The sequence below is a fragment of the Scophthalmus maximus genome, chromosome 17 (assembly GCF_022379125.1).
Source record: "Scophthalmus maximus strain ysfricsl-2021 chromosome 17, ASM2237912v1, whole genome shotgun sequence".
In the NCBI taxonomy this organism is placed as follows: domain Eukaryota; kingdom Metazoa; phylum Chordata; class Actinopteri; order Pleuronectiformes; family Scophthalmidae; genus Scophthalmus; species Scophthalmus maximus.
In genome coordinates this window covers 18,897,815-18,924,902 of record NC_061531.1, presented here as the reverse complement: position 1 = coordinate 18,924,902, position 27,088 = coordinate 18,897,815, and the positions used below count along the sequence as shown (strand labels likewise).

The window sequence follows — 27,088 nt, the reverse complement described above, 5'->3', positions numbered from 1 at the left end:
AGTTTTATATTTAACTCGCCCCCGTTTCTTTTTTTTTTCCTTTTTTGTTGAATCTTCACTCTTCAGCTCCTCTCGCAATTAGGGGACGAGAACACTCTTTCTTTGTTTCTGCCTCATTTCCTGGTTTGAAGTTAATGAGGTTACTGTATTATTGCAGGGAATATCTCATATAGCCGCTTTATGGGGAAAAACGACGGTGTTATTTTTATATAAGAGACGGGGTGGGGGGGGGGAATCAGTTTTATCCGGACCTGTGCTGTGCCAGAGATCTTTTTTCATTTTTTTATTGCCTATTAAAAACACACAAAGCAGCTGAACTGTTGGATGACAGATCACCGTGTTATGCACGTGTATTTTACTCTGAATCCACTCAGCGATTTGCAGGTTTAAGTGAGGGTCACCGAAATGCCACTGTGATGCATGTATGACTCGTTTAATGTTTTCCCAACAGAAACATTAGAGACGCATTAGGGATCGGGGTCAAGACAACAAACCATAACCTGCAGTATTGTTTCCATGAACTCTGCCATATCAGCGTTTGTCCTCTCAGAGTTGAAACGGAAATGTTGCTGCTTCATGCACACGCTTCTTTTTTTGGCATTGCAGATTGAAACCGTGTGTGTGTGTGTGGGGGGGGGTAGGTCGGGTGTATTTGCGTGCTGGTGTGTGTGTACAGATGAGTATTAGTGACGTTATCTGTCATGCGGACAGGCGGCCCCGCTGTCGGCTTGATTACCGCTGGCCAGACAGAACGCTTGACCCGCAAGCGGTCGAGGCCCCGGCAGTGGCGGGAGCATTATCCACCACCGGCCCTGCCTGTGTATAATGGCCGCAGCCGTGTGATCGATGGCCTGTGTACCTGTGGAGCCCAGCAGCTAGAGAGACACACACACACACACACACACACACACACACACTTAAACACACACTTACACAACCCAGCGGCCCTCGTAAAGGCCAGGAGACACGTAGAAGTCCTCAGGAAAACACCTCGTAGTCACACCTTGACACGCGGATCCATTACACGGGCCTGACTAGATGTATGGTGTATTCATCATCTTGTCTGAGAAGTGCACCGGCAGTCCTCGGCGCCGAAGCCGCCTGAATGCTGAATATTTCAGTATCGGTAACTGATGCTTCGTTCGCTGTTTTTTTTGTGTGTGTGTTTCTGAAATATTGATGGACAAAAAAAAAGAACTTTCACATAAACAGTGAGTTCAGATTATTTGTGTCATCAAACTTTTGAAGTCACGGCCTGATGAACAATCTAGTTATGACTTTATATATATATATTTTTTAATCCAAAAACACTTTTCTTCACGATTAAACTTTGCTGATCTATGATACGACTTTGACGAGATAAACAAAGTATTCGTGGGACATTGATTTTTACCGGAATGCCAAATTGCAAATGTATTTAACAGTGGATTTATGGATCTCCCTTTGCTTTTGAAAAAAATATTTCAAAGACTTTTCTCAAACTCTTCCAAATATGCTCCACTTGCTCTGCTGAACTTTGAGCTTTTCAGTTGCACAACAGTGACAAATATTGATAAAGGCCGTCTTTGAAATTATCATCCTGGCGTAGTCAGACTAATACTCAAATGAAAACATCAGGTACTTTTATTCAAATGCTCGTTCATCAGCGGCAGCCATCTTGGTTGTTTACAAAAGCCGCTTCTCTCCCGCGTCGCGGTGTAAGCCCCGCCCATTATCAGATTGTCTGTTGTGATTGGACCGGCAAGTTTTCTGCCAGAGGGAAATCACTTCCCCAATGTTGGAGAACCAGACCGTGAGTCTGACGGAGCAAAAATAAACTGAGCTCCCAGAATTCATCTGGGTCCCAGTGCTAGTGAATTATGACCCGACGGAAGAATGCAGCGGAGGAATTGAAGTCGTTCTTTAGTCGTACCCCACGTGTCGAAGACATTCTCCTTCCTCAGACTCGTCAGGTCATTTGTGCTTCTCTTCACGCGAGAGGAATTCTAGGGGACGCCGCTTTAGCATGATTGGCCATGCGTGAGTGGGATAGGAATCCTGGAGTCTGCATATGGCACATATGGTACTGTATCTGCTCCAGAGGTGTGGAGCCGTTTCCTATCAAGGGCCATTTCAATTTTAATAACATCCTTCGAGGGCCGTCAACATTATTGAACACGTATATCACACTAACCTCTCTGATGCGATGGGTGGAACTGCTTCTCTTTTGTCGTTGGGTGATGATGATGATGATGATGACGATGCTGGTTGCGGCTCGTTTTTTAAACTAAAAACCTCTTGCTGAAACAATCCTCGCCTTCAGGTAGTGCCGTGCATGAGAATGACGCCTCCCTGGTGTCGAACTCAGCGGCGATCCCCGGCTGGCTGGGCAGAGGGGAAAACATAAAAATTCTAGCAGTGTCCTTAATATCAATAATCTGCTCTGCGACAGTCCTCCGAGACGAACCGTCACGTTGTCCGGGTCCAGCGGCTCTGCAGCAGCAGCAGCAGCAGCAGCAGCAACGTCGCTTCACGAATTCTCCTGCATGACGCATGTCCGTGATGACGTCTGCTTCGTTCACCCTGACCAGGCATTCGGGCAAAAGGGAAGAAACCCTCTAGGACATGTTTTTCTTCAATTGTATGTCATTTTCTTTTGGTGCAGAACAAAACAGAAGTTTCTGATTTTGCATTCATGAATTTCCTCGCAGACAGGATCAAATTGTCTCGCGGGCCTCGGGGTTCCCCGCCCCCTGATCTTCACCGTCCACACACGTAGGCCTATATTCTCCATGCGCACCTTGTGTTCTCCGTCGTGGCCCCCCAGTTGCCGCCCGTCTCCTCCGCAAACAAAAAATCCATCCTGCTTGATCTTTTCAAAACTCCACGTTTGTCCTTTTGCGAGAGCCAAGGTTACCGTGTCCACCGCGCAGCGGAGATCTGTCAACAAACTTCTGAAGACTTCCTCACTTTGGCGAACTTAAAGAGGAGTGTGTGCAGTCGTCCCGGGAGGTAATCAAACTCCTTCTCCCCCCCCCCCGCAACCGGTATCTTTAAACAGAATAGATAAAGGAGGGAACGGGTCATCCAGGAGAGCTCAGGTACTCGGCAGGAAAAGTTCAGCGTATTGATGTGCTGCAAAGGGCTGCTGCTGCTGCTTCACAGGGGAGGGGAGCCCGTCGGACCGCCGCGCTTGATACCTGCACAGGTAGCCCCGACGGGAGCCGGGTTGGTGCCCGGAGAAATTGACTCGCTTAAAAAATATAAGATAAGGAAAAGGATTACTCCCCTCTTCCCTTCCTTTATTTCTCTTTCTCTCCTCATTTACTCTCAACATTTGTGGGAAGAAAACACACGGATGACTGTCTTCTTCACTGGAGACTAATGATCCGCTGGTGTCTTTCATTCCTGGCACTGAAAGTGGAGAAGAAGCTTTGATGATGGAGGATTGCAGCTGACTGATAAAAGCTGCCCCCCCCCGCTCCCCTCCTCCTCCCGAGATGCTCCCCCATCTCTCTCTCTCTCTCCTACTGCTTAGTTATGTGCTCCTCTGTTATTGCTATGGTAACTCATTGTTATTTTATATTTCATCTTTGCCACGAAAGTTCAAGCTGAAGGCAAAATGGGAGCGCTGTACAAATCGAAGTTGCCTCTCGCTCTGCCTCCGTTATTCCGACTCCCTCGTCTTCATCTGGCTCTTTTTTTTTTCCTTTTCTTTTTCTTTCTGACTGGATCCGTTCATCCTACAGAATGCACTTTTGTAATGTGATGGAATTTTTTCATTGAAAAACATCTTTTATATCCGGGGCTCCGTGTGTGTGTGTGTGTGTGTGTGTGTGTGTGTGTCTGCTTTGCATTCCTCTTTGTTAGTCTTCCTATTCAAGTCCTTGGATTAACACTTGGGTTTTCTATTCTTACATATTTCTCATATCAGACATCCAGTGACACAATTATACGTTGAAAGGTCACAGTATTGAGCGCCACACGCCGTATATAAAAACTCTGCCCCTGATCTTTGTATTCTCTCTGTTCGCAGCGACTCACTTACGTTCCTTCTCCACTTGACTTTGTTTTCAATAAAAAAACGTTTGGCTGCTTTGAAGCTTTGCATCGCGCAAACATATGTGCATTATTTAGCAAAAAAAAAAAAAAGCCATTTTCCGAGCTATTAAAACGAGAAAAGAAAAGGAACTCGGAAACTCCCAGAGAAAATGTTTTCCCGAGCCCCTCCTCCTCCTCCTCCTCCTCCTCCTCCCCCTCCTCCTCCTCCTCATCCTCCTCCTCTCCTCGCTTCTTCATCCACAATTTGATTTGACTTTGATTTGATTTGAGCCCCGCCACTTTCAGTTTGAATAAGGTAACCAAGAGTTATTCGCCAGAGGAGACAAGGGCCCCCGCACCGGCGGAGGGGAGGAGGAGGTTTGATGAATTTTTCCCCACTGCTTTAAAAAAAATAAATATATATATATATATATATATATATATATATCAAACTTTTTCCTTATTCAAATGTAACACATGACTACAAAGACCCCGGTGTTTGATGAGGTGTATGAGATGTAAATGTCGAATGGAGCCTTTTTCCACTCATCTGCCCCGACGAGAAAAAAGGTGCCCGGCATCGTAATCATCTGATCTGCGTGGATTCAAAGTGTGTACTCCTTCTAGTGACGCGAGTCGCGGCTCCATTGTTTTGATGGAGGGGGGGGCTGTACAGTAAGATTCCCTCAGGGTTCAGTGGATCAGATGGAGCAGGCTTCGGAAAACGTGTGCTGCTGCCTGTCAGGGATCTGAGATGTGGAGCACATCCATTTTTTTTTCCTCCCTGAATCCATTTCGTCCTCATGGAGGAACGTTTCAGATCTCAGCCTCCCAAAAACATCCGCTCTGCATTTGTGACTTCTACCCCCCAAAAAATCCAACAACACCTCTTTTGCACAAAGATTTCAGGTGCGCTGACAGTTTTTGTGTTTTCTATCATCTTGTATTTTCATCCTTTCTCAGTTTGTCCTCCTTGTCGTCGGCTGCCTGAACGACTATAGCCGGTTGCGTCACGGCGGAGCGTCTCAGTGGTCCCGTCTCGAGGGGCTCCTGAAAAACGTGGCCAAGAATCCCAGGATTCATCGCGAGCGCCCAGTGATGAACCTTTGAACCTATAGGCGACAGCGGTAAAGGCGACCGGACGGTCTCCGTCTGGCCCCGCGTACGAATCTGAATCGGGACACAGCTCGTGTAGAGCAAGCCGCTAAATGTTTCAAATGAGAATGCATTTAAATATGTATATCATGGAATACAACTTCATGCCTGCCTGCACAACCATCATCAACTCTCAAAGCCAAACCACATGAACCACGTCTCCTTTCAGTCGCTCCACTGTGCCCGGCTGTTCAACGTCCCTCTGCAGCCACGCTGCCGTTCCATTCAGGGATGAGGTTGTTGCGAATTAACACCAAATTTTATTTTTTGTTTAAGGTGGGAAAGAAGAAGAAGAAAAAAACTGGGGAAAATAATAAAATACCAGTGCTTGGATCTGAGCTATTAAACAGCAGATGTTTAGCACCACGGCAGATGTTTTTTCCTCTCATCAGCAGCGAGAGGCGACGTGTAAGTAGCTCTCTGCTAGTAAACAGTTAACTAATGTGTGAGCTCATGGATAAGTGCCCATCTACCTCTGCACGGCCACGCGTCCGTCTGGGGGCAATGCCATCGCGCTGCCGAGCGTGACTAAGAGAATGTGTGTGCAGGAGCATCGTGTGCCCCTGCACACGCATTGGTATTTTCTCGGTGTGTATTTATGTGTGTGAGTCCCCGGACCGAGCTGCTCACTGCCTGTCCCCCCCCCCCCCCCCAGAGGGTCATTCAGCCCCTCTCTCAGCTTCTAATCCCGTCTGTCCGGGGGAGATAGAGGGGAGCGGACGGCTTCAGCGCACCCGGGGCGCCGCAAACACAATCACCAGCCTTTCACAGACACTTAACGGGGCTTTGCGCTTGTTCAACAAGGCAAAACGCGGCAGGAGGGATCAATTTAATACAAGGCCTGACTCAAATGGAAACAGGGTAAATAAATAAGCAATGACAGCGAGGACTGTCGCACAATTTGTGTAGTGGCTGTCCTCTTTTTCCCTCGGTCGCTCTCCTCTGTTGCCTTCTCCTCGCCGTGTACATCCACCTATGCGATTCCATTCCCTCCCTCTGCGGCACACGGAGACGGAGCTGGGGGGGGGGAGAGCAGACTCTCTCATCGGCGTGTGTTATTTTAATAAATCACTTCTGCCATTGCCTGGTACATTAATTCCCCGGGCCCAGAGGGCTGTGTTGCCACTAGCAGCGATCTGCATGAGGCGCTAAATGATGTGGGGGATCCCCCGGTGAGAGAACAGAGGCTCTGTGAATCTTCCCTCCACCTCAGCCTCGTCGGGGTTTGGCTCTCAACCAGCGTTGGCCCCGGCTCTCGGCAGACATCATAATCAGAAGAGCGCCAAGGCCTCGTCGCGCTGCACATACCAATGAGACGCACATACAGCCAGGAGGGGAGTCACCTGACACCTTGCTCCGCAGACACGAGCCCCCTCCGCGTGGCTTCATCACACTTCTCCACTCTGGGGGCTCCATCACACAGTGTTCGTACTGTACACTGTACGGTAACTATATGCAGCGTGTGTGTGCGTGTGGCAACACACATCTGTCTTGTCAGATTTTGAAGGAGCTGATCTCTTTCATATAATCCAAAGGCAGTGAGTCTCAGTGCGGTTTGGACCCGTATCCTCCTTAACCCCCTCAGCCTGCAGAAACGCTCCACTTGTCAAATGAGATTCCATCACGTCGTCGTGCGGCGAGACAATCGCAGCCTCCGGAATGAGCCGCGTGTCTGCGGGCGGCGCTTGTGCACGAGCACTACATGGATGTGGCTGATTTACATCGGCGGCCTGATTGAATCCAGCGCGGTGTGACTGCACAGACGCAGGTGGCGGGAGTGCAACAGCCGCCGCCAAAGTGGTACCACTCGCCGACACCGGTCGTGGTGATGGGAGCGATGTGCTTGTATCTCACTCCACTGCGGGGGTTTTTCCCAGACACCCTCGCATTCCCCCCTCCCGGCGTCTTGACGCATCACGGACTGGGCTCCGCAGATGTTCTTTCTTTAGACATCATAACTCCTCAGACAGAGGGGGAGGTTGCCATTGGTATGCACAGACAACACCGGCAGATTCACCACCCAGAATACCGCTGGGAGATTATACCCTTCCCGCTCCAAGCGGCGGGGATTCGGCCACCGTAAAAAGAGCACATGGGAGTGTGTGTGTGTGCGCGGTTTGTGTGCCCGGAATGACGGAGCGATCGCAGGCAGCCAGACGCAGAAGCAAAAAAAAAAACCTCAAGGACTGCCGCAAATACAGTAATCTCTCATGCTCTCTGTTGCGGTTTTTACTCTTTCCCTGCGGGAACTCAGACAGTGTCGCACCGGAGATCCATCCGGCCGCCTGTCAGTGTGCAGTGGGGCGACCGCTGGGGCATGCAGGACATAAGCTACAAACAAAAAAAATCTGTTGGACTCTGGAGAAGAAATATCACACGAGATGGCAGAAAGAAAATTACTTTTGGTATGGAGTTATTCCCCCCCCCAACCCCCCCCATGCGTCGTCCTACTCAGTCGAGACGAGAGCTCAGCCCTAATCGCAGTTTAGAGAAGGAGAAAAAATTGGCTCCATTTTATTTGCCCTTTTTTGTGCTCAAACATTAAATTAGTTCATCGGTAAATTATTCATTACGTGTTTACATCAAATCTTCGACAAAGGAGCCGTGGCGCGGGTTCGGCTCGCGGATGGACATCGCACGTGACTTGCAGGAGTTCTTCCGGAGGGCTCAAGAGAGAGGTCACTTGAACAAGTACAGTGACTTTGCTGTTGCTATGGAGTGAGATGACACAGTGGAAACAAAGATGCATCGCAGTGAAATGTAAGATGAGACGTACAGCGAACTCCTGCCTCCTATTACGTTACGTGTAAATAATGAAAGTCGACACCCAAATATATATATATTTTTTTTTTAAAGAAGTAAACTTTACGAGCTCAATTAAAACCATGTCATTTTCTGTTTTAATCATCGAGCTTTACCAGCTTCTGCTTTTATTTGCACATAGCGATTTTCTATTTGTCTTACTCGGGCAAACCCTGACCCATTAAAGCTGCATCTGTGCATTTGACTTAATACGGGCATGGAGGGCTGTCTTAATTAATAAGCAGGCATCCACCAAACTAATCTGCCTGTGTTGTGAAGTCTGTCCTTTCCATTAAGTGGGACTCACATTATCTCCTAATCAAATTAGTCACTTAATTGTGGCCCTCCCTTGATGGATTCCATGAGAAAGAGGAGCGGCGTGTTTGCTGCAGGGGGAGGAATGCGTGTGAAGATGGAACGCGGCTGTTTCATTACGATATGAATTTTTTAATAACCAAAGCATTGCCGCTGTCATCTCCTCGCTTTGAACCTTTCGCGAAGGGTGAAGTTGAATTTGACATTTTATCCACTCGCGGTGTCGAGTGTCTGGCTCATGTGTTTGGGGGCTAAGTACCTCGCCCCCAAGGCCACTACCCAATTGCCCAACAGGGGATTGACCCCTGTCATCCACTGATCACTAGTCTGCTTTCTTAATCACTTCCTCCACACTCGCCTGCTGCACCACCTGATCTTAGTCGATACATTATCTCCTGCGGCCCTGACGGAAACTAGTATTCCCTGAGTCACGATTAAGTAGGAGAACCTTATGTGACCACGGACACCGCTCCGTCCATCCGTCCATCCGTCCGTCCTCGGCTGCGTGGATCGGCACTCTCGCGTCTTCAAGGGAGTGCGAAGGCTACTAGAGAGGCAATCCGCGGGGGGAACCACCCCGGGCGTCTGATGAATGGCGGCGCGTGCGGTCGTTTGTCCCGCTGATGGAGTTTTATCCCCTGCCCTTTTCAGAGCGGCCAGACAATAAAGAGAGCCACAGCCAAGCGTGACAGGTTAACCCAACAGTAATAGAATACTCTTAATAGTCTGGCCGGAGCCCGATCGCCGGGCTACCACGGCGTTGAGAGTGCTCGCGCTGTTGTTGTCAGGAGGGGAAGCAAGGACAAAAGGGGGCAGCCTGATGGCTTAATGGGAGGTTTGATGGTTTCACAGGGTGAAATTGAAGTTGGTGAGGGCAACGGAACAGATGAAACAGGGCAGAGGGGGCATTAAAACGAAGCGACGGAAACCAAAACCGTATCAGTTATATATGTAATAGGAATCCTTGAGCTTCGGCGATGTGGCGTTGTCTCCCCCCGCATTGTCTCCACACCGGGGGGAATGATTTATAGAGAAAAGCTATGACACCGTGTCGCCGATGCCTTTACAGCAGGTAGAAAACAAACACAATCAAAGTGAACAAACAGTCAAAAGAGATTTAGATGATGTTGTCACGACGTCAACGTCGAACGTGTCTGTTTTCTGGCAGATAATCTGCACAAAGAAGAGAGAATCCTCCTCCGGGCCACACACACACACACACACACACACACACGCACACACACACACACAAACACACACACACACACACACACACACACACACACAAACACACACACACACACACACACACACGCACACACACGCACACCCGCGCGCGCATGAGGCAACGCTTTCTGCCGGTGTTTGTTTCTGTAGCACCTCCGCTTTGCAGTTTGTCATGTCTGACTCCGGCTTTAATTAGGGGCCTGCAAATTGAAGCGGCGAGCTGCAGCGGCGGCAGCAGGGCTGGGAGCCCTCTGTCCACAGCTCCGCCGTCCTCCACGGCGTCTCCTCTCCTCGGAGGACCTCTCCCGGCTCTGTGTGGTTAAGATAATAGAAGCCCCGCTCAGAAGATGTTAATTGAGGGGAGATAAAGTGCAGCGGTGGCTGGAGGGATGCGATGCGCGGGGGCGGAGGGCTGGAGGAGGGGGGGGGGGGGGGGGGTGTACCTGATTAGAAGCTGAGGTGTTTGAATTACAGCTCCTTTTTTTTCTTTTTGGGTGGGAGGTGATATATGTACTGCTAGGTTTTCAGGAAGAAAAGGAATAAAACACAGGAGCAGCAACAACTGGTACCTGAAAGACAGTTGTTCAAGTTTCTCCTGAATCATCTGTGCTGTTCAGCGCCACACGGGGCTGTAGCCTTGAAGGACCTGATAAGGCCACGAGGAGGATTAATATATTTTACCTCTCAGTAGCTGCTGGAGCGGAATGGTGCTGTCAGGTTGTGCAAGATGGAGCTGATAGTCCGGTTCTGTGCGGCCCTTCTATTTCCTTTTTCGGGGGAGGCTGAGAAAGGTGAAGCAGCTACGCAGACAGGTACGTGGCGGGGAGAGGCTCTACGTGCGGTGCTGCAAGCGGTGGACGTGGAGACCAAAGTGATCTGATCCGAAAAACAGCTGAGAGTGACAGAAGCTACATTAGTGGTGGCATATGTCTGGAGCATGGAGAAAGTAAAAAGAGAGCGAGAGCGAGAGAGAGAAAACAGACCCCTCGACTCGGCCCGAGAGAGGAACGGAGGGAACGAGAAAAGAGAGGAGGGGATGACGGGAAAGAGAGAAAGGAGAAAAAAAAAAGGGCAGAAAACAGTGCCAGCAGCTCTGTAATTGCCTCAATGCCACTGGGATTGCTTTCATTCAATTGAAGCGTTCTCTTTCTCCGTACTTTCGACGGTGGAGGGGAGGGGATGGGAGGAGGCTGGGGCTGGGGCTGGGTGGCGTGGGCGGGCGGGCGGGCGGGAGATCCGACCTCTTTCGGTACCGTACGGCGATGAGGAGCGATGGCTCCCCGGTAGCGGCTGAATCTCTGGCGTCAGTGTGTAGCAGTGGTTAGAGAGGGCGAGAGAGAGAGGGCGAGAGAGAGAGAGAGAGAGACAACCTCGCATGCAAGTGTGTTTTTATTATTATTCCCAAACACTGGACCCCCTCACCCCCACATTAACACACACACACACACACACACACACACACACACCAACACTGCCCAAACACACTCACGTTTCCCAGAGGAATCCTTCATTTCTTTATTTGGGCTCCTCGTTTGGTGCTCGTGTGCTTTGGATGCTCTGCTCCCTCCTCCTCCTCTTCTTCTTCTTCTTCTTCTTCTTCTCCTCCTCCTCCTCCCCCTCCTCCTCCTCCTCCTCCTCTCCCCTCGCTCGTCGCTGCTCTCACAGCCTAGTTTTCTTTTTTTCCCCCTCTTCAATCTCGTGTGTGCAGGTTGTATCTGACGGAGGGACCGGCGCCGCGCTCCCATCCCCGCGCTCCTTCAACAACAACACTGTGAGTATTCTCATGCTAATTTGCCAACGTCGCTCTCTTTCTCTGTCTCTCTCTCTCTCTCTCTCCCTCCATCTTTCTTTCTCTTTCTTCTCTTCATTTGTGCCTCTTTTATGTTTTCATCCGCCGCGACCAAATGCAGTGGCAGCAGCGCGGGAAGAGAGAGAAAGTAGTGGATACCAAAAGGATTGAGAGGCGATGCACAGCAATAGAGAGGGAGAAGGGAACAGGGAAGAGGGGAGGGGGGGGGAGAATAAGAGACAAGAGGGGGGAGGAGAGAGATTTCTGCCGCCGCTATCGCTGCTCTGCCGCCGCCGCTGCGAGCAAACCCGTTCTGCCGTCGGAGGTGTTCCTCTTGGAGGATGCCGGTGGTGGAATCGTTGGAGGGATGGAGGGGGCGGGTCTTTGGTTTGTGAGTAGATAGTTGTGCAGGAATGATGGGGGGGGGGGGGGGGGGGGGGGGGTGTTGTTGACAGGCACCGAGTGGCTCATCAGACGGCCGGGCAGCTGGAACCGAGGTTTTCTCTGTTGACTAAACTTCTGATTCATCTGTCACTTCCCTGTTTACACACACACACATACACACACACACACACACACACACACAACCTTCTTTTATTTGACATTATTGTACCACAATGACTTTTTGGTGTTTTGCCATGTTTTCTCTTGTGCGAACCGTCGCCACGACGTGCGGAGCATATGTGTGTGTGTGTGTGTGTGTGTGTGTGTGTGTGTGTCATTCATGATGTGCACTTAATTAACTACAGTAGCAGCTGCAGCTTTTCCATTCAACACTCGCGACCACGTGGATCCAGCACGTTCAACGTGTTGCAACGGAACTGTGCATCATCGGAGTTGACAGCCTATATATATATATGTGTGTGTGTGTGTGTGTGTGTGTGTGTGTGTGTGTGTGTGTGTGTGTCTGTGTGTGTGTGTGTGGAGGTCAGTAAGTTGGTGTTCATGCACTATCCATTCCCACATGCTGCCCTTTGATCAGAGGTGCATATTTAGTCCGCCCACAGCTTGTGTTTGAGCCATATGAAGAGTGGGTGTTGTGTGCGTGCGTGTGTGCGTGTGGGTGTGTTGGCGCTGAGACAGATAGGCCCCGCGCCCCTCACTGCGACGCCATGGCTAATGGGCACGCACGGGGTCAGCAGGGGTTGGACACGCATCCGGCTCCCGGGGACATGTCACAGAGAACCGGGGAGCCATCTCTCTCTCGGGGGCCTTTCGCCAGGAGTCACGAAAGAACACAAATCTTTTCGGGAGAGGGAGAGAAAAAAGAAAAAGCATATTGGGCCAACAGAACACTCGCAACACACTTTGGCAGATTCATTTGGCAGAGTAAAAGGGATTGATCTGAGCGTGGCAATTAGGCAAATTTCAGAACTAAGCATCTGGCGAGGCGAGAACGCTCCGCCTGGCAGAGGATTACCATTTTAGTTCCATTTTGAGACGCCGCAGCTCCAGAATGTGTGATTTCACTCACACGCACTCGAGCGGCAGCGGCATGGCGGCTCGGGCACTAACCGGGACGTGAGGGATCTGTGTGCGCGCTGGTGTTTGCGTTGCGTATGTTGATTTCCACGACCCGCTAAGTAAGAGCGGCGCCCTGATTAATGATGATTAGGTGTAATACGTGTGTTCGGAGCTGTGGCGGGCCCGACCCGCCTCTTTCCAACGGCTTTTTATGAAAATTAATCGTCGGAGTGAAATGATCGCAGCCTCCCGATTGCAGCCCGCAGTTTTTGTAAAGTAGGCTGATAAAAATGAGAACCATTCCCCCAATTACGGAAGATTAGGTTACCCTCCACCAATCTGAATCCTCAAATCCCTTCTGTTTTTCTTTTTTTTTTTTCTTTTACAGCTCTGCGCCCGCCGAACGGTATCCGGCCTCGAGAGCGCGCGGGCAGAATAGCAATAGAAGGTAGAAACTTTAGCAGTGAAGCCCAGGCAGTAAAAATATCCACCCGGAGAGGAGGAGCGAGAAGCACATGATCATTGACACAGCGCTGGTGTTTCACTCGGCTGTAATTAACTGCGTAACATAGGTTGTCAGTTGGAAACGCAGGGGGAGAAAAGAGAAGGGCCCCGGCGATCTCCGTGCGCTTATCACACTTGAAAGTGCAACATTCACCGCGTGGTCTCCAGCCTCCGTGCGTCTCGGGTTAGCGTGGGCCTCTCGGCTGCATTTGATCCACATCTTTTCTTCACCGTGGGCCCAGCTACAGACGTTGTGCCTCGCTTTCCCCTTTTCATCCTTTTGTACCACATGGAAAAATCAAGAAGGGCGCCGTTGTTTTCTGGGGCGAACGCACACACACACACGCACACACGCACGCACACACACATGCACACACACACACACACGCAAAAAAAACCCCAGCTTATCATCTATTTTTAGTGCCCTTCCTCCTCGTCGTTGCCTGGGCCACACGATTCATGCCTCGCGTCTCGCGGGTTGTGTGCCATAAACTACGTTGTGTGCTCCGCAGCCACGCAGGCGCTGGCTGGTGACAACTCTCACCCACACATTAGTGATCTATGAGCCGCTGCACCCCCCTTCAATCCTCCCCCCTCGCCCGCCCGCCCGCCCGCCGACTCGCCAGCCGCTTTTCAAACGCAGGACCACGACAATGTCACTCTCCCTGCGTGTGATAGCACCCATATGCGTCCGACAGCACCTTTATTAGCGGTAATGTGCCAACCCTTTTATTTCTCGTCACTTATCAACAACCCGCTACATGCTGGGACCCGGAAAAAAAAAGAAGAAGGTGCTGGGGGGGGGGGTTTGAAGCTCATAAAGATAAAAATCACATTTCACTAGAGGGTTGCTCGTGTGACAGTGATATATGCTGTGAGCATCCTGCCACCTCATTGAGATGGGAGTGAGTTCTGGGTGGCTAAATCAATTTGCGCAGAGGCCGTCGGCGCGAGTATTGGTTTCGTGATATGATCTTTGTTGTCCATTTTTTTTCTTTTTTAGAGGTCAGCGCGACGACAAGGGCGAAAAGAACCTGAACGCTCTCTCTCTCTCTCTCGTTCCTATCGGCTGGTAACCGATCTTCTCCCCCCCAAGAGGATTGTGGGTAAAAGCCAGTCTTGATAAAAAAAAAAAGGTATATGGTGGTGTGTTTTTTTTCTTTTCTTTTCAGGGTTTAGACTCTATAGATTCTCTATTAAGAAAGTGCTCTCATCCATTACCGCACGCGTCTTGATAGAGTGTCCAGAGCCAGGGGCGAGCTCCGTCCGTGCATTAATCGCTGTAATTACTCAGCGCCGGTGACAGTGATTCTGGAGGTTTGGTCTGAGTACATATACCAGTAGACGACTGGGGGGCGGGAGGGGGTGAGGGGCTGTAGACCATTCAATGGGTGAACCTGACTCCCCCTGTGATGCTCCAGATCTCCGGTCAGGAAGTAGTGAGGAAAAAATGCAGCCATTTCCTTATGTCCATCTCATGAGATATGATATCGTGTGTTAAACCATGAAGTCATAATCTGGCGAGTTTTCTTTTCCATCTCTTTTTTTTTTTTTCTTCCTTCATAATTTTTTTGTGTGGAAGTAGAACTGAAAACAACTCAGCTCTTGTACATTTTCTTCTGGTCGTGTGGTGACCAGGATGTCCAGTAATATATATATACAGTAATTATTAAGAAGAGTCAAAGTTCCCTTTCATCAAATCCACCAGGGAAGACGTCAAAGTAGCGGCCGCACACTATTTGACTGACTTTGTGAACTGCGATCGAAAGTGCAGTGCAAGAATCACCACAGCAACGACTGCTTAGCAACAAAGATGCATAAAAAAAATAAAAAAAAAACGAAGAAAGACAGAAAGAGAAAAAACTACAACAACAACAACAACAATCTCTGACTCATCACGTGAATTAGTATGTCCGGCGATATACATTCTGCCGCATTCTATTTTGTTTTACGGCGCAGACGGCCGCGGCGTGGCCACGTACAGATGTTCTGTCTGCGAGACGCTCGTAAAGAAGAGAAGGAGAAGGGAAGCGAGTGGCCAAATCAAGGCTGTCAAGTCAGGGAAATAAAAAAAAAAGGCGCAGGAGGAGGAGGAGGAGGAGGAGGAGGCAGAGCGGAACACGCCGCTGCAGCTCTGAGGAGAGCTCCATATTGTCTGGCACAAGGGCCGCCAGAGTTGCTCTTTGTGCTCGTATATACGCGTCCTGTGCGATGTGTCGCATAACGATGTCAACGTGCCAGACGGTTAATCTGAACCACATTGTTGTGTCATGATAAAGTGAACGAAATTTAATAGGTGAGCGTCGTCTGCCACATCCCTTCTTATCTCAACGGAGAGTTTACACTTTCTTCTTCTCCGCACCGGCAGCCTGCAGCAAGTCATCATGGGAAATGCGCGTCTCGGAGACACTGTTTTTTAATTAAGAACAATTGAAGGAAGAAGAAAAGAAAAAAAACGTTTGGCCATTTGGCCCCTCTCTTCTTTGGGTTTGGTTTTTTCTCATTAATCGCAGCAGAAGCACGTGTGATACGCCGCAGCCGGAGAGCGAGACCCGGCTGGAGCGACGCCGGCAAAACGTCTCTCCCTGTGCAAGAGCAGAGTGTGTGTCTGCAGGGGAGGCTTTGAAATTTCATCCACTCCATTCCTTTTAACTCGGCGGAGGCTGTGTGTGTGTGTGTGTGTGTGTGTGTGTGTGTGTGTCGCTCGCTCGCTCGCTCGCTCGCTCCAGTCGGCCAATGGCTGTCAGGAAGCTCCCACCACCATCACCCCTCCAACCATTCACACATGCACGCACACACACTCCTCGCTATCTGCCTCCCCCTCCCCCTCCCACCCGCTCCTCGACTCCACCACCAGACCTGCATTGTGTCAGGTAGTTTAATGTGAAATTGCTTTTCTTTCAAATTTCCCCCTGGAAACGAAGGTCGTCGCGCCAAAAAAAAGAGGAAAATGTTACATCTCATAATGGCGTGTTATTGTTGTTCTTTCATACTTGAGTCTTTGGCTCTTGCGAGCGCAGGGTTTTTGTTTTTTTTCTCCTCCTCAGTGCAGAGCGGAGGTCACACTCTGCTATTTTTCCCTCGACTGCTGCCACCACCACCTGTCCTCCTCCTCCTCCTCCTCCTCCTCTTCCTCCCCCTTAGCCAACCTCGGATTCCGGAAGCCGAGCTCTTTCGCCTTATGCGCACGTCGTCACCCTCGCTGAAAAATTTATCGCCACCTCGCTCGCTTATGATTACACTACGCATTAGCGGGGCTTCGATTTAATTTGTCGGGCGGGGGCCCCCGGTGCTACGGGCCTGGCCTATCAGAGACACTTTGTTAAAAGGGCCCTGGAAGAGCCTCCCGGGGTGATCGTATCAGTCAGACACGCTGTCAGCAGACACACTCAGTTAGTCAGCATCGAGTCAGAATATGTGGCCCGGCCCGAGCCACACGCCACCGAAGGCCGCTCCGCTGGGCCGCTGCCGTGGGCATCGAACTCCCCCGCCTGCCAATCAAAGCTCCAGCAAGGACGCTGACCTTTGTTCCCCTGTTGAAATGAATGCTCCTCAACAGGTGATCCGACCGACGTCCCCTGCCTCAAGTGTAAATATAGCAGAGTTGTTGTTTCCTCTCTTTTATTTCTTCTTCTTCTTCCTCCTCCTCCTCCCAACCTTCCTTCACATTATCCTGTTACAGCGCTGCCGTGTTTGTGTCAGAAGGTCTGTGGGATGCACGCACATCATATCATGTGTATTTTTAGAGTTCTGTTCAGGCAGCTGCACAATGTCAGTCCTCATGACAGTCACCTCCCGTAATAGTCACCTGTCCACAAGTGGTGATTAGCGTCCTCCGCTCCTGTGATTTGCATTAGTACGTGGCTGGTTAATGTCACGTTTCTTCTCTGAGAGGATGTGCGGGAACATGGAAGTGCCAGGCGCTTGCTGCTGCCTCCGCAGCTCTCGGCTTGCTGGTTGCGATTATGTTTCCCTTTTTCCTTTTTTTTTCCTCTCACATTTTCATCCTCGCGGATGACTATCAAAATAACTTGATCCGAGGCCACTCAAGGCTGCTTTTATCGCCGCTCGCGGAATGAGAAGGTCAATTTTCAAGGCATTTCGCGAATGCGAACGGGGTGGAGGGGGGTGGTGGTGTTTAAACCCAGCTTGTTACTAAGAGTAACCACGAGGGCCTTATGCTTCCTGTGGCTCTAATTGGGATCCATTTTCATTTTCATATGATTTTTTAAATGTCAAGAACAGAGCACACACGCAAAGTGTTTTGAATTTGCTCGGGGAAGGCCTCAGTTCCCGGGTCAGACGATTAGAAAGCATCTCGGTATATTATGAAAAGAAAGACGTATTGTAAGAGCACTCTGTAGCTGAGGTTTTTGACCACTGGAAAAAGAAGAAGAAGAAAAAAAAGATGATGTAATGCCTCTGACCTCATCCGTGGTCCACTGAGAATGTGATGTCAAAAGTTGCCAGCGCCTTTCTTCATTTGACAGGAACATTTACTCAGGAAAGGCTCGGTGGCCCCCAATCCCCCTGGGGGGCTCCAGCTTCTCCTCCTGCTTCTCCTCCATCTTCTCCTCAGGCTTCTCCTCCTGCTTCTCCTCCATCTTCTCTTCCTGCTTCTCCTCCATCTTCTCCTCAGGCTTCTCCTCCTGCTTCTCCTCCTGCTTCTCTTCCTGCTTCTCCTCCATCTTCTCCTCAGGCTTCTCCTCCTGCTTCTCCTCCTGCTTCTCCTCCTGCTTCTCCTCCATCTTCTCCTCAGGCTTCTCCCCCATCTTCTCTTCCATCTTCTCCTCCATCATCTCCTCTGGCTTCTCCTCCATCTTCTCCTCCTGCTTCTCCTCCATCTTCTCATCCATCTTCTCCTCCATCTTCTCCTCCAGCTTCTCCTCCATCTTTTCCTCCAGCTTCTCCTCCATCTTCTCCTCCAGCTTCTCCTCCAGCTCCTTCTCCTGCTTCTCCTCCATCTTCTCCTCCTGCTTCTCCTCCATCTTCTCCTCAGGCTTCTCCTCCATCTTCTCCTCCTGCTTCTCCTCCATCTTCTCCTCAGGCTTCTCCTCCTGCTTCTCCTCCATCTTCTCCTCCTGCTTCTCCTCCATCTTCTCCTCAGGCTTCTCCTCCTGCTTCTCCTCCTGCTTCTCCTCCATCTTCTCCTCCAGCTTCTCCTCCTGCTTCTCCTCCATCTTCTCCTCAGGCTTCTCCTCCTGCTTCTCCTCCATCTTCTCCTCAGGCTTCTCTTCCTGCTTCTCCTCCTGCTTCTCCTCCTGCTTCTCCTCCTACTTCTCCCCCATCTTCTCTTCCATCTTCTCCCCCATCTTCTCTTCCATCTTCTCCTCCATCTTCTCCTCTGGCTTCTCCTCTGGCTTCTCCTCCATCTTCTCCTCCTGCTTCTCCTCCATCTTCTCCTCAGGCTTCGCCCCCATCTTCTCTTCCATCTTCTCCTCCATCTTCTCTTCCATCTTCTCCTCCATCTTCTCCACTGGCTTCTCCTCCATCTTCTCCTCCTGCTTCTCCTCCATCTTCTCCTCCTGCTTCTCCTCCATCTTCTCCTCCATCTTCTCCTCCAGCTTCTCCTCCATCTTTTCCTCCAGCTTCTCCTCCGTCTTCTCCTCCAGCTTCTCCTCCAGCTCCTTCTCCTGCTTCTCCTCCATCTTCTTCTCCTGCTTCTCCTCCATCTTCTCCTCCAGCTTCTCCTCCTGCTTCTCCTCCATCTTCTCCTCCTGCTTCTCCTCCATCTTCTCCTCCAGCTTCTCCTCCTGCTTCTCCTCCATCTTCTCCTCCATCTTCTCCTCCTGCTTTTTCTCCTGCTTCTCCTCCTGCTTCTCCTCCATCTTCTCCTCCTACTTCTCCTCCATCTTCTCCTCCTGCTTCTCCTCCATCTTCTCCTCCTGCTTCTCCTCCTGCTTCTCCTCCATCTTCTCCTCCAGCTTCTCCTCATGGGGCGAAGATGTTTGAGTTAGGTGGGCCGAAGGAAGAGTTCCCCGCAGAATCTGGCAGCGACTACACACAGGTTGTGTTTGTCGTGTTTAATTTATTCCGTTCCCTCCACTGTGCTGTAAATAGAAACTGCATTAATATTTAAAACGTATTGTTAGCAGTGATTCATTTGGGGGAGTGGAACTCTTTGTGTAGGTCCCTGTTTTTTTTTTGTTTGTTTGTGGTCAAATGTTGCCTTTATGAAACATAGAAGAGCGACGGACGTTTTTAGCAAAGGACCAATAACAGCATTGTTTGCAATTCAAGTGACAAAAACCCTTGAGTGGTGATGAGAAACATAATTCTGCGACGAGGTCCGGTGGCGGTTGGATGGGTAAACAACATGTTGGACCTTGACACAGGAAACGACCACCATTGTTCCTCGAGTTATCTCAACCTTAAAGTTGACGCTATTTACTTGTTTTTGTGCATCAACCAGACCAAACCGTAACCGTAGCGTTGTCAGAGCAGATCACATACAGTACTGACTGTATTTACCCTCCGCCAAGGACGTTATGTTTCCACCCCCCTCGGCTTGTTTGTGTGTCAGCAGGATTACAAAAACTACTTGATTTTCCTAAGAGTGGATGGGACATGGGACATTTGGCGCAGATCTGAACAAAGGGCGGGATTTTTCTTATTATACAGTTCTACCAAGTGGGTCTGAGATTTCTTGCGGATCTGAATAAGAATCTGAATCTAGTCGGATTTAAATGTGGTGTCATAAGGGGACTCATTTTGAAAGCACACACCTGTTGGGTGGAGGTCTGTGAGTGTCGTTCCAGTTAAATCGATGGCGTTTCTGTAAAATTAGCATAAAACATTAGATTTCCTTATTTTGGACCCTTTGGTTCTCTGTCCCTCACTGAAAGATCATAATGGTGGACCAAAAAATCACATCCAAAATTAGTTGTAAATGTCGTCATATGATGACAGGGATGTGTCCTGCAACCTGTACAAATCATAGTCCTAAAGCATGCTGGGTAAACGTGATCCATGAATCCTCCGGCGCCTGGTTTGTGTATTTCCGAAGTTCAAAAGCAGTTTTTTTCCGGCTGTAATCTCTTGACCAAAGCGCGCATGGTCTGTATTTCCGGCTTAAACATCCCTCTCATTCCCTCATTTAATAAATGACACCCAGAGGACGAAGACGTGGGACGAGTCCCCGCCGACACCTGGGAAATATAGACTGATAACGCCGCCGCCGCTCGCTTAACGCCCGCTCCCCTTCCGCCGCCCTTCTGTCTGACAGGCCGGGCCCCCGACGCATGTATCATAATGAGCAGATCTCTGCGCCGTCAATTAGGCGCACCTCCAGCAATGTGACTGAACTTCTTTGATTCCTGAGAATCAAGGGGGAAGAAGATTTGGGGGAGCGAGCGCCATTTCTCTCTTCTCAGTGCACGTATAGCGTCCGCTCAGCGCTTGACGTTTTCTTCCCGACGAGCACGAGCCGAGCGCCTGTTGCGTCTTGGTTCTGAGTAATGCGTGTCCCAGGGGCGGTGCGACGGAGAGGAGCAGAAACGTTCCAGCTCCTCCATGACACCCCCTCCCCACCTCGCCGCATTCCTGCAGATCTGTGAAAACTCAGTCGGTGATTGTCTGCATGGCTCACTCTGAACGATTTAATTACTTGCTTTAGACTTGAGCAATTATAGCTGAGCAGCACATATGTTAATTATATCTGACCTCACATTTTTGCTGCTCTGTTAATTGTTCGCTTTAGATGACATTCCCAGATGACTGTCATTGCTGCCTGCGTATCGGGCAATTTAAGGGGAGAAAAAAGGAAAAAAGAACGACAGCGAAATGGCCGCGTGACCAATTTTGGTCGACGGGAAAAAGTTTAAACTGCGGCGCTCACTTCCAGATGGAGGGGGGTGGGCGGGGGTCACAGCGTGTAGGCCCCCCACGACCTGTCCCTTTAACCCTCCGTGTCTGCCTCTGTTGCCAATGGTTACATAAATCCTGGCCTATTTCTTTGAACAGGGATGCTTTTTTTATCAGCGCGCGTGTGTGTGTGTGTGCTTTTAATAAACTGTTTCCACAGACTTCAAAGTACGTACAGTATTTTAGCTGAAGGATTGATGCTGCAAAAAAAAACAAAAAAAAACTGTGCATGTTGGCAAACACTTTTGCTGCCCACAAATCTTTCAAAGTGGATGTCGGTTGTGTTTGCACAGCATCCGTGTTCGGTACACGGGACAATGTGTCGTGGGTTTTTTTCTTTAAAGATGCGGCGCCTCGAGGCGCCAGCTTTTTCTTTTGGATGCAGAGCTCACTTCCTGTTGTGTATACGACGTGATGATGTGTTCTGCCCTCATCGCCCCGGAAACATCTATAACCCACTATTGCCCCCGGTTCAAAGCTCACACTGTCGGCTCTCCCTTTTTCCACAACTCCTATAGGCCGCAAAAACAAAAAATCCATTCAAACAAATGACAATAAAACAGCTTGCGGTGACAAATTGCCTCCCTGAACTAATACATCTTGTTGAACGACAAATGTATCACAAATTTCCCCAACATGGTTTCATCACGCAGCTTTTTACGCCATTTTTTTACGACATTTAATGGAGACTGTTTCCACTTCTTGCCCATTACTGCACACTGAGGTTTAATTCTCCTGGCAGCGAGGAGGCAGAACAGAACAGGAGTTCAGGCGGCAGACACACACGGCGAGCTCTTCGAACTCATTTCATCTGGTGATGTGACTGCAGCTGCGTGACCGCGGCCTCGTGAAGCAGCGGCAGGAGAAATGGAATAAAAAACAAACAAAAAAAAACATGTTGCCGCTCAACACGATTACATTTGTTAATGCGGCGGTGTGTCGGCGCGCACGCTGCGTCTAATGGACTTTGTGCTTTTGTTTGTCACCTTAAGTGAGCGGAGACGTTTTCCTGGTTTCACTTCACCGGAGTTGAATTCTTTTTGGGACGGAATCTGTCGTGTTTTATTAAAGGGAGGAAGGGGTTCTGTTACAGTTCCTGTTTTACACTTATAATTGTAATATTTGGAGGAACTTATTCACAGAAATTGAACATATTGTCCATAACTCTGTGTTCATAGATGAGTTACATACAGTTCCATGAGGTGGAGCCGACGTCCGTGTGAGTCTCCATGTTTCTACTTCGTGTTGAATACAGTTGTTGCACAAAACGGTCCACAATACGTTGCGTCAAATTTTCAGACGCTGCCGGAAACCGGATATGGAATCAGCGGTGCGCCACCATACAGTGTCCCGTCGGTCGTTCAGCTGGTTGCGATTTGCAACTTTACCACCAGATGTCTGCCAGAAACTTACAAGAAAATACACACTGGGGCTTTAAATACAACAAACCCTAACGTTAATTCATGTTTAAACTGTCAATAATATCTGAGGTAGAACCCCACGGTGAAGGAACACAAGCCGGAAACATCTGCATGTTTTTGCACGTTTGCAAACTATGATCAGGATCAAGTTTCAGTATCAGCTACAGTACTGCATATGTAGTCTGAGGTTTGTTTTCACACGTTGGAATCACAAAGTGTGAAAAAAAGAAAGAAGATACATCTCCTTTCGTTCGCAAACAGGACAACTGTATGTGTAATAATGCGACTGAGCCGTATGCATGTCTACATAATGCCCACTAAGATTGGAATACTCCACCTGTCTTGATTTGATTATTGCTCATGACCTTATTGTGGTTAAGGTCAACCCCAGAATACGGTGCACATGGCCAATGGTATCCTATTCGGACTGTTGTCTTAATCCGGTTAATATCCGGAATATCGCTCCCTCCATTAAACCCAATCTAACTCACCACCATAACAATGTTCACAATTGTAATGAAGTTACTCAGAATAACTTTTTTTTTATTTGGTTAGTTATTTTTTTTCTGTGTCGCATGTTCGAGTGTGTGTGTGTGTGTGTGTGTGTGTGTGTGTGTGTGTGTGTGTGTGTGTGTGTGTGTGTGTGTGTGTGTGTGTTTGTGTGTGTGTGTGTGTGTGTGTGTGTGTGTGTGTGTGTGTGTGTGTGTGTGTGTGTGTGTGTGTGTGTGTGTGTGTGTTCGTGTGTGTGTTCGTGTGTGTGTGTGTGTGTGTGTGTGTTCGTGTGTGTGTGTGTGTGTTCCGGTTGATGCTCCGAGCCGGTGGCAGCACACCTTCATTAGGTGCCGTCCCCACCAGGAGCCGCAGACAGCTGTCAGTTCAGTGAGCGACTCCTGCACTGATTGTACATCAACATTGACTCTGACTCGGAACACATCCGCTGCACATCCGCTTCAGCGAGACATTTACATACCTACATACCCGTCACCGCGTGCCAGCGCCGGGCGACTGTCAGGACCGATTACACAGCCACGACCTTTGCTCCCCACCCCCGCGTATCCGCATGTGCTGGTCGATGTTTGTGTCGAGAGCGGATAATGATTTTGATTAGTTATGTCATGCGGAATTCAACGCTGCATTCACGGATCCTTTTTTTCTTCTATATTTTTTGGACCATTTATGCAAGAAGTCCGCCACAAGCTGACGGGCGGTATCTTGACGTAATTATCGCCTGATGACACGAACGGCAGCAGCTGTCACCGGCAGCAGCTGCTTTCAGACGAGCGCTGACGTCCCGACATTCTCCTAAACTTTTCTTTCCTGAGTTGCCATATGGGAGAATGAGAATATCTGTTGCTCGATTGGCGTTTTTTCCGGAAAACTTCTCCCACCGACCCCGTTGTAAATTGTTAGAGTACAGCGGGGACAAGTCTCTCCGGACGGTTCTCGGGGAGCCAGTTTGTGAGCAGGTGCCACCCCTCGACCTGAATGATCCGGACAATTTGTCTTGACAATCGTGTCTGAAAAAACGGTTTGAGCGTGTGGACCAGGCACTAACAGGTCCCCCCTGCTTCTGCCTCGGCTCGGTTCAACGGTTCATCATTTCCTGCGACGTCTTCTCTCTGTTGCATGTCGCATTGTTTTCGGTTAACATTTTGAGATTCAGCGTTTTAGTAGCTCCAGCGCCGACATCTCAAATTTCAGCCGCCATTGTATGAAGTAGACACACACACACGCACACACACACACACACACACACACACATGCACACACACACACACTCTCACAAACACACACACACACACACTCTCTCACACACACACACACACACACACGCACACTCACACACACACACACGCACACGCACACGCACACTCACACACACACACACGCACACGCACACGCACACTCACACACACACACACCACCAACGAGCGACACCAGACTCAGCGGTGTGCAATCTCACAATGCCGCTGGCCGACGTTGCTACGGCGCAGGATCCTCACGTAAACGTAAAAACCAGCTCAAGGAGGCTGCAGAGCAACACAGATCATTGCCAACATCCGTTTTTTTCCAGACATTGATTAGATGTAACTTTAGTTTTTCAATTGTGAAGATTTGCGGCTTCTCTATTTTTTTTTATTTTTTATAAAGGAAAACTGAATTCTTCCCTGTGGCTTTTCACAGCCTGTAATTCAAACCCGCATGTTAAATGAGTCGATTAATCAAATATATATAAATATATAACAGACAGCATAATAAATCCAAAGTGAAAATATGAGCTTTCACCTCATTTAAGTGCACATAAAGAAAATATTTTATGCCCCGAGCCGCATGTCATAAGAAAGTTTTACTACATTCCTTCAATCCACAGTCCTCATTCACCGTTCAATATAAATTAGGTTTTATTTCACCTCCCTGTTCCTGTACATGGCAGTCAGGATTCCTTTTTTCTTTTCTTCTTTTCCCCACTTTCCTCCTCATTGGTATTCAAACATGCTGCGTCCGAGATGGCGATCTGTTAAAGAGACGTGGAGGGGGGTGTCACCTCTCAGTTAAGGCGGCGGGCGGCCGTCCTCCAGGCCCTGGTGTGCCTGCACAGCTGGCCTCAGAGTTAGCGAGCGTGACCGTGGAGGAATGGACGCTAAATAACAGAGCCCGCAGCGCCGCCCTGCCGCCCGGCCGCCCAGCCGCCCAGCCGGCTGGACGCCAGCGGGCGTGACGCGACAGGACGGAGGCCAGAGCCGGCTACGATCCATTACTTTCACCTGAGGCAGGGGGAGGCAGGGGGAGGCAGGGGGAGAGGGAGGGCGATGGAGCTCAGGCCACAGCACCTTCTCTAAGCTCTCCTCCGCATGCTAATTCCACCAGCGCTTTGGAAAAGGGATCAGGAATCTGCCGGCTGAGGAACCGTGGCCTCTTAACTCACCGCTGGAAAAACGTCCTCCTTCCCGCGCGATGCTTTGGTGACACTCGGTTTGCTCACACCTGCAAACGAACGCACGTCTTGTTACGTTCTTCTGCTCCAGCGGCAATTGGAAATTGCCGACTGGATGTTTTTTTTTTCTTCCGTGTGTCGTGTGATCGTGAAGCGAACCTGTTAAAGAAGACAATGACGTGCAAAATGAATGTGCATTTATAGATTGATTTATTTTTTGTGGTTAGATTCCTTCTTGTTTTTTGATGAAGACACTTGATAAGGAAATGCCCAGATAACACAGGAGGATGCATTTGCTTACCTGTCACATACCAGGTTGCTACATTTTCTCTCCCAGATTTATCGCTGGCTCAGTGATGTCACAACACACACACACACACACACACACACACACACACACACACACATCCACCTCCATACCAACACAAATCACCTCCACTCGCCCTAAAAAAAAGGAAAAAACACATTCCCCATGCACGCCAGACAGAGAATGCAATGAGCATTTGTGCAAAGACCATGAAGCAGAGGGTGATTTCTTTATTTTTTTTTGGAGGCGCTGCTTAGAGCTATCGCTATCGGAGTGGAAAGTACACATGACAACTGGTTTGCAGGTTCCAAACGAGAAACCATCTCAAACCGAGTGGGTTGGAGGCGTCGGGGAGGGAAAGAAAGAAAAAGAAAAGCAGCCTGGATTGGCAGCTAGTGACAGTGATAAATTTCACCAATCGTCCGGTGTGAAGATCTGTCTAATCTTTGCAGTGGCTCGCAGCGGGGTAGGACCCCATCACTCTCCCATTATTTGACAACAAAGCATCCAGCGGAGAGAGAGCGGCGAGCCAGGTTTTCAGTTATAGCTGCGATACACTCCCCGCATACACAAATCCCCAGCGAGGGGGGATTTACAAAGTGGCTCGGTGGCTCGCCCAGCCGTTAAAGGGGCAGCGCATTAAAAATGCAACCGCCGCCACCTATCCGCCCTCTCGCCGCGGAGAGTGGGTGAGGGAGAACAAAACAAAGCCGCCTGTCAATAGCCTTTAATTCTGAATGGAGAGCGAATAAAATTGAACGCCTGTAATGGCCTTCATTTTCCTCCAGACTCTTGAAATTGATTCGATGGCTTCATTTGGCGCTGGCAGGTGGGGGATGCGATTGGCGCCAAACGCAATGCGGCCGCGTGCGAGGTTCACCCCGGATGACTGGATGAACAAGCAGTGTAGCGTCAAAAGAATGTTCCTCTTCTTTTCCTCCAAGGCCAATGCATCACGGTCCGTACGCATGCGCCGCAGCCGCGCGTTGGCAGCTCCACGCGCTCGCACGCGTTTACACCCAAAAAAAGGTTGTTTTGATTTCACTGACACAGAGATAATGTTTCGTAACACACAGTCAGTCACGAATTAGCCCATCTGTCTGTCGGAGCTTCCCCGGCGCTGATGGAATCTCTCTCTCTCTGTCTGTCTGTGTGTGTGTGTGTGTGTGTGTGTGTGTGTGTGTGTGTGTGTGTGTGTGTGTGTGTGTGTGTGTGTGTGTGTGTGTGTGTGTGTGTGTGTGTGTGTGTGTGTGTGTGTGTGTGTGTGTGTGTGTGTGTGTGTGTGT

The 27,088-nt window shown here is 49.6% G+C and overlaps 1 protein-coding gene across 2 annotated transcripts in view; it reads left to right on the top strand.

Annotated features, from left to right (window-relative positions):
• The window catches only part of LOC118289488 (RNA binding protein fox-1 homolog 3-like), a 451,402-nt gene that overhangs the window by 202,925 nt on the left and 221,389 nt on the right, over positions 1-27,088 (top strand). For both annotated transcript variants that reach the window (XM_035616538.2, XM_035616539.2), the window contains one exon: positions 11,228-11,290. The gene's annotated coding sequence lies outside the window, so the exon portion shown is untranslated. The remainder of the gene's footprint in view (positions 1-11,227; positions 11,291-27,088) is intronic.